The sequence below is a fragment of the Hibiscus syriacus genome, unplaced genomic scaffold, assembly GCF_006381635.1.
Source record: "Hibiscus syriacus cultivar Baekdansim isolate YM2019G1 unplaced genomic scaffold, ASM638163v2 tig00014213_pilon, whole genome shotgun sequence".
Taxonomy (NCBI): Eukaryota; Viridiplantae; Streptophyta; class Magnoliopsida; order Malvales; family Malvaceae; genus Hibiscus; species Hibiscus syriacus.
In genome coordinates this window covers 669,337-678,160 of record NW_024062320.1, presented here as the reverse complement: position 1 = coordinate 678,160, position 8,824 = coordinate 669,337, and the positions used below count along the sequence as shown (strand labels likewise).

Genomic DNA, 8,824 nt, shown 5'->3' with positions numbered 1-8,824 from the left:
AAAAACAGCTCCAAGACAAGATTTTTATGCCGACACTCACCTTCCTCCCTACTTCTTCTAAAAACCAGTAAAACATCGTCTGATCCTTCTAATAAAGCTAACTCCCGATCTACTTCTTCTACTCAATCTAAATTGTATATGTATAGCTTAAATTTGTATATTATGTACATTTTTCATGTACAAATAATATACTCAATCTAAAATATTCCCAATGCTACCTACTCTAACAGTTTCGATACTTGTTGTAAAATATACTCATTCTAAAATGTTACTAATATATATAATGTTTTAATGAGTATTTCTTGTTTGATTTAATTCTAAATATTTGACATCAATTTCAACTTTATAAGCATTCAAATGTAAATTACAATAAAAAGAACAATGATCATAAAAGAGTAAGAAGAGTAGAGCTCTTTAGGAGACTGAAGATGTAGTTTGATACAAATATTGACGCAAGCGAAAATCACCCAGCTTATAATTTTGATACAATCCTCGGCTTGTATAATGGAAACAAACATTTGGAATTTTCTCCACTTTCCAGTAATCTGGGCCTTCACTTGGCAGAATCTTTTTGGCAAATTCCTTTGGCATATCATGAAACTCTAGATTTCTAAGGCATTTCAAATTGCCAATGTTGGTGGGAACCTCCTCCAACAGTGGACTTGGCCCTATTCCAAGTGTCTCTAAGCAAGGTAAAGATCCTCTATCTATTACCACTTTCTCCAACTTGTACAAACAACGAAGTGAAAGGAATTTCAGTTTTTGGAACTTTCCTTGTTCAAAGTGCAATTCAACTCCATCATAACCTTCATGAAGCCAGACTTCTAATAGCTTTGGCAGATCTCCAAGGATTTTAAGCGAACCATACGATATCTAGACCAGTGTAAACTAATTTTGACTAGGTTCTCCAGTCCAGAAATCCAACCAGGCAGCGTCATTAGTCGTCCGTGCAGGCGAAGACGTTGAAGGGATGGTGGAGGAGACATTGATTCCAGTTCGAGGACTTCGTTTTCTTTCACTGCCGAAATACGCAGTGCATAAAGGTGGTGCATTTGCTTTATAGCACTACACAAAGCTTCCCCGCAATCTGATTTTAGTTTAGTGATTCCCAATTTCCTCAGCCGCTTTAACCTTCTCAATTCTGTACCAAAATGCTCACCATTTTGCGATGGGAAGTCCACATAACAAAGCTTTTCTAATGACTCTAAGCTCCCAATAACACTTCCATTGATCCTTAAGCCTTGGTCGGTGTTGAAATTGTAATGACTATCGTGATCAACTGAGCAAGCTCCAAAATATTGCAATTTACACAGATATCTTATCTCATCTGGGATCTCAACCACGGAGGAACCTTTCAAATTCACACTCAGCAAGTTATGCAATTTTCCTATGGACTTGGGAAGCATCTTTATTTTTGAATATCTTAAGCTTAGATATCTCAAATGCCACAAATTCCCTATCTCCTCGGGGAGGTACTCGAATGGGGCGTTTTCAAAATCTATTTCTCTCAAAAGTTTGAAGTTTAAGGACAGTCTCTCAAAGACAGGATCATGCAACTCTTGTAAATTGGAAAAGATAATAGAATGAATTCGAAAGTCACCATTTCCAATTGATAAATCACGTGCTCTGTTATTGTCGATCCAGAGATATCGAGCAACAGCATTGGAGCTTGCTTGTGAGGATTGAATCAAATTTAGTTCTTCTAATTTGGAAAGAACTTCGTGGATCAAATCATGAACTCGACATGATCTAGCTCTTCCAGTGGAGTCGCTCCATTCAACTTGAACTAAGCTTCTGTTAATTAGCATAGTTAAGTATGCTTTTGCAGTTTCTTCCAATGTCCTTTCTTGATTCTCCTTTACAAGACCCTCTGCCATCCACAATCGAATCAGTTTATTGACTCGAATGTGATGACTACGCGGGAACACGCCCACATATAATAAACAAGATTTCAGGTAATGAGGCAAATCGTGATAGTTGATGGATAGAATTGTTTTGACATGTGCAAGATGTGGATTGCTCTTTAGTTGTTTACTGAGGTCATCGCGCAACCTTGTCCACTCGAAAACATCCTTCCCCTTGGTTGAAAGAAGCCCTCCTATGGCGACGATTGCGAGTGGCAATCCATCACACTTTCTGGCAATGTCGAAAGATAAACTCTTTAAATTTTCAGGACATTCCTTCTGTTGATCAAATCGGAAGGCTGTTCTGCATAGAAGCTCTTGGGCCATTTCTAGAGATAAATGTTGCAAATTATGAACATGAACAAGGCAAGATTGCTTGCAAAATTCTGCAACACTGTGGCTTCTTGTGGTGATTATAATTCTACTGCCATTGTTATTTTCTGGCAAAGCAGATTGAATAACATGCCAAAAGTCTTCATCCCAGACGTCATCAAATACTATAACATACCTTTTGTATTGCAAAAATTCTCTGGATTTGCCAATCAGTTCCTCTACGTCTGTTACATAGTTAATTCCAGTGGGAGGGAGATCGTTCTTTGCTTCATAGACTCGTCTGATCATTGTCCGAAGCCGCTCCACCATGCTGTTTGATGGTGAAACTGTGACCCAAGCATGGCAATCAAAACCGTCTTTAACGTCATCATAAATCTTCTTAGCAAGAGTAGTCTTTCCGAGACCTCCCATACCCACAAGTAAAATCACTGTGCGTATGGATTCTCCCTCATTCAATATTCCTGCCAGGTCGTCTCTAGAAGCTTCAATTCCGACAAGCGCATCACTGTCGACGAAATGGAGGCCAGCTCGAGGGTCAACATGTTCTCTGCTTGATCCCCCTTGGTCACTGACATGGATGTCGAGCCTTCTTCTCTTTTCTCCAATTTCATGAATTGATCGTTTGAGATCTTGAATCTTTGAGATCATCTCACGCTCTTTCTTCAAACTCTTGATGCGGCCAGCTATCTTTTTCAGAAAATACTTGAAACCGTGTTGATCGGTGTGTTTCGGCGCACAGAGCATGTATTCATCGATGACATCCTCTATGCCATAAGCTGCTTCCCTTACATGCTTCACCCATGTCTTTACACCTTCACTGCCTTCTTCTGTGGCAGCCCTAGCATCTGCATCTCTTAAGAAAGAGGAAATGAACTAGAGCTCAAACTTTATGTCTGCAACTTCCGTATGAAATTCTCTCAGCAGTTGCGCCTCTTCTTTGAGAATTCAACCAACCTCTCAAGCACTAAGTTCACAGCTACCTCCGCCATTTCTACTAGAATTTAACGGGACGGGGAGCTTAAAGATCAACTCTGTATGAAAGAAATTAGACAAATCATAATTGTGTTTCTATCACTTTTGTTTTTTTATTATTAGAGCTAATAGGTTAAATTAATAAATGATTTATAACAAAAGAAAAAAAAACTTTAATTAGTCTGTATTCATATGATTTCGAAATTAAAATTGGATGAATTAAAGTAAAGAAACATGTTTTAATATTTTTCCTTTTGGATGCCCCTACTTGCAAGATTTTCCCTCGTAAAAGAACAAGACAGCTGCAACAAATTATTGTTTTTTAAAAACAACCCATGTCAGGACTGTGATCTTAATATTTAACTATGATTAAATTAAATTAAATTAAATTAATATTAACCATTGAATGAAGTGGAGATGACATTAGTTTAATGTAAAGCTTGTCATGGTGAGAAATTTGAGATTCCAGATTCACGGAGCTACGCTATCGAAAGGGGTGTCTAACACTATCAATAATATTGAGTAAATTACATATTTAGTCACTTAACTGCTCTCGTGGTTCCATTTTGATCATTAAACTATTTTCTTTTCAAAATCATACCTACAGTTATATTTTGGTTTAGAGTCCCAAACCCTCTCATACTAGCCAACATCGTCCCAAGCCTGTAGCCTTACCTCACTCACATTATTCCAACCCTAAAACCCTTGCATGTCACCTCAAACTCCAAACCTTCATCGACCTTGCCAAAAAATCTTATAAAAACCCCTAAACCTCAAAGTTCTCAAATTCTAGTACATCCAGGTCTCCGGTTGTAGATCCTAACAATCAAAGCACAACATATCCGGTGAAGAGAATATATCTCAATTGGATAATAATCGGACTGTTAAAGAAGCATAATTAGGGTTATTTGATTCGAGCTTTAATTTAGTTTTTGTGGCTTTTGGATTGGTTTCATGGAGATCTAAATCGAAAGATTAAAAAGAGAGGAAAAGCTTTCACCTGCACCAGTATTAACCCAAATGATGACCAGAGCATAAAACACACAACTATAATGATATCAACGCTATATTTGTGGAGTTTGAGTTGTTTACCGATTAAACAGATAGTGGATTAATGTTCATAAGGCCCAGACGAGTTTCATGGGATATTTGGGATTCATCGACCTCCGATGAAGTTGACCAATAATGGATAGAACTGCGGCTAGCCCGGTGGATGAATTATGGGTTAGTTTAAGTCGAGAAACAAAAAATGATAGGAGGAAGCAGACGGAGGAAGAAGAAATAAGGGAAAATGAGAAAAAATACATTTTTTACAGGGAACTAAAATGATGTGATTTTGAACTAAATTTAGTTTTACATAAGGATCAAAACAACCTTGTGTTGATATAGGTTTCCATGTCATAATTTCATTAATTATTTAAGGTCGAGTGATCAAAATAGGAACAATTTGAAAATTCAGTGATTAAATTAAAAAATTTAAACTTCAATAATCAAAATAAGAGTGAGAAGATAGTTGAGTGAACAATGTAGTTTACCCTCACAATATTAAAAATAAAATTAACATCATTTTAGTAAAATTGGGTTGGGTTGTCCTTGCATCTTCAGTACCCAATCTAAATTAGTTGATTAATAAATAAGAAATAGATGGTTATAAAAAAAGAATATCGACACAACTTTAAACACCACAATTCAATTTTTTTACCCCTCCTCTTAATCTAAATTTTATTTTGATTTATATCTCAAAGATATATTTTAAACACTGATCTTATTATACTTTATAATTGTTAATTTTGATGATAATTATTCAATTGTGTCTTATGTATATCTATAATTTTGTTTGTAATTGTAATCATAAATTAAAAAAAATACTCTATAACAAGCATTATGTTATGCCTAGATTTTGTAATCTAATTAAACATTTGTGTTTAGTTTTTCCTCTAAAAAATTACATTAATATATAATTATTAAATATGATAAAATATAAACTATTGTGATATATGAATGATATTTATATCTATATTTTGTATTTGTAAAAATATTTGGCGTTCATATTATATTCAAATTATCAGAGCATCTCCAACGCTGCTCTACTGTGGCTATCTCCACTGTGACGTGCCCCAGCGCTGCGCCAAACTCAACTCCACTTTGGAGTTTCATGAAACAACAACGCTACATGTAGCAACGCTACAAAAATCTGTTTTTTTATTTTTATTTAAATTATAAGATAGATAAAAATACATTGAAATTAGATAAATAATCATACTAATTTTTTTGTAATTTTTTTTATTTTGTATATTTTTTATATTTTTTCTGATTTTTTAAAATTTGAAAAATTAATATTATAATAGTTAAATATTGTGAATAAAGTAGAGTTGATGGTAATGTAGAGATAGCGCAAGAGATGAATTATTATTTCATCTCTAGAGTAGAGATAAAGATGCTCTAAAGTAGAGGTGAGAGCTGGAGATGACCTCATATTTGCGCATCCTAATTTCTAATATAGACGTTAATCTCCATTTTACCCTTTAGATTGAAGTCAACTTGTATATTCGTCTCCTAATATTTAATTGTCCTTTCAAATGATTATTTTATTGTTAAATATGTTAGCTGTTAGGTTTATAATTAACTAAAAAAAATTATATTCTGTAAGTGGTGAGAGGTATTTTAATTTTCTATTTTAATTATATAGAAGGTTCAATTATACATTTAGTCCCTGAATTTATACATCCTTCTGACAGTGGCCTTTGAACTTGAAACCGTGGTGATCGTTTAAAGAAGATCCAAGTTCACAGCTACCTCCGCCATTTCCGCTAGAATTCAATGGATTAAAGAAGATCCAACTCTTTATAAAAAGAAGTTATGCGAAGTCCATATCATAATTGAGTTTCTATCACTGTTCTTTTATTATTAATAGAGCTAGTAGGTTAAATGCATAAATGATTTATAACAAAAAAAAAATTCTAATTAGGCTGTATTCATATGATTTAGAAATTAAAAATGAACTAAAGAACAAGACAGCTGCAACCACTTGTTTTTAAAAACAACCAATGTTAGGACTGTGATCTTAATTTAACTATGATTAAATTAAATTAATATTAACCATTGAATGAAGTGAAGATGACATTAGTTTAATGTAAAGCTTGTCATAGTGAGAAATTTGAGATTTAGACTCCCGGAGCTACTCTCTAGAAAGGGGTGTCTGACACTCTCAATATTTTTATTCTTTATAAATTTTATAAAAAGACATTTATAAGATTTTAAAAAATGTTATAAGATGAATGAAACAACATACTTCAGTGGTTAAAGGATCGTTGTTGTTCCTATAAGTTATGAGTTCGAGCACCAGCGACTGCAAGGGTGATTGGGTGTTCATTATCAAATTGTTGAGAGTATTTAGAACATATATTATTTTGTAATCACATTAGCTTAATAAAAAAAGTGTTATACGATAATTTTTAAATTCTTATATCACATTTCAAATTTCGATCATTGCATAAACCAAAAGACTTCAATAGTTTAATAAATTATTGTTATTCCTTGAGATATCGGGTTTGAGCACTACGTATACATGGGTGTACACACCCGTTTTTATCCAGGTCTACAAAATATTATTATTATTATTATTTATTATATTACATTATACATTATTTTTGCAGGCCTGAAATTCAAGCCCAAATACACCCTAGCAGCTCAAAGCCAACAGCCCACTACAAAAGAATCAGCTAGCCCACTCAGCTATCAACCCAATCCAGCAACCTGACCCAGTTTGAAGATCCAGTTGGAGCCCCGACCTGATTGAAGCTGAACCGACCCAAGATCCGACTCGAGACCCAAATCGACCCAAGACAGCAACCCATCAACTCTAGGGTTTCTAAAACCCTAAACTAAAGCCAGCAACCACCGCCGTAATTGTTCAAATTCCCTCTAGTTGCATGAGTCGCCGCTGTTGACCTCCCTAGCCGTCGGTGAACGTTTCCCACCCGATGTTATCACCTACAATGACCGAAGGTCCCTGTAACATCCCAAACTATGGGTTAGTGACTAAATTGTAAAATTTTAGAATTTAGTGATAGAAGAAGGATAATTAAATAATTCAATGACTTATTTGAAAATATTTCCTAAAGGTTGTTAGTAATTATTAAAGGAATTAAAGGGCAAAATGGTCATTTGACATAGAAATAAATAAAATAATGATATATGGATAAGGATGAGAGATTTCTCCATAAATCTCTTCTTTCTTCTTCTTCTTCATCTTCCTTCATCTTCCTCCTCCCGTATCTTCATAGCAAAGGTAAGTTTTTTGGTTAATTGATTATTTGTTGATTTTAAGGTTGGGTTATGACCATTGATAATAAGCTTAAGGAAAACTTAATTTGTTCTAAAACAACAAGATGAAAGGTATATAAGAGATTAAAGAAAATGGGTTTTTAAAAGAATTTCTGGAAAAGAGTTGATAAGTTGAATTTGAAACTAAATTTGACTTGTCATTAGCTTAATTAAGAGATATGAAGTGATAGAATTGGATTTAGAACATGTTGGAAATTGGGTATGATTCTTGAATTCTATATGGATAATAAGATTTTGAGGTTAAAGATGAAATAAATGAATATAAATTTGTTTCAGTATATGTATATGGGTACTATTCATTACTGTTCACAGTACTGTTCATATCGTATAATAATGTTCATAAAAACATTTTGCCTTAAATTTTTATAATGAAGCATAATTTAATAATATATTATCATATTTTCTTAATATAAGTCCTAATGTTCTGTTATTTTGTAAAAGTAAAGGTTTTGAAATATCAATGTGACATCTCGGACTCGTATCCGGGTCGGGTACGGGTTGGGGTGTTACAATCCCTCCATCAATCAATCAACAGTAAAAAACAAAGAAACTCAATAAAAAAACAACAAGTACAAAAGATATCCCCAAAGAGATCTAGCCTATCAATATCATCTCCTCGGGCAGCAACAAACAAATCATATCAAGCATGCAACATAAAAGAAAAAGGCAGAGAGGAGAAGAGAGACCATTAAGAGAAAACCACTCGAAAAAGAAACCTAGAGAAAAAAAATACAGAAGGCATTCAGGGTTTGTAAAAGAGAAAGAAAATAAGAGAGGATAGAGAACATTCCTCAGTTAAACGCCAATGAAAGCCGAGGTCATCGGAGATGAAGAAATCGAAAGGTTTCTTCTCGATCTACAACTTTTGGGACCTTTTTAGGCCAAACGGGCCCTGATCCTTGCTCAGGGCCAAAAGGAGCTTCGGGTGACACATTTTTCTCTCCCCTCCGACTCGGTGTACAACGGTGGCTGCCGGTCAATGGTGGTCGACACGACGGAGGCTCATCGTTCCCTGAGAGCTCTATGGAGCTCTCTCTCTCTCTCTCTTCTTTCGTTTGAAAGGAATTAAATGAGATATATGGTTGTTTGAAGCTGGTTTAAAACCAATATATACGATATGCGAAATGAAAACGTTCTAAGGGTCTTCAATGTGTTTTCAAAGCATGGGTAAATGGTTGTTCATGTCCCTCTTAGTTTGTATCAATTTGTTTTCGCCATTAATCAAATTTGGGATATTTTATTTCGTGCCTCTTTGTTTCAATATTTTC

General features: G+C 34.5%; 1 pseudogene; it reads right to left on the bottom strand.

The window, feature by feature from the left end:
- Positions 1-414: 414 nt before the first annotated feature.
- LOC120206954 lies at positions 415-3,226 on the bottom strand (annotated as a pseudogene).
- Positions 3,227-8,824: the final 5,598 nt, after the last annotated feature.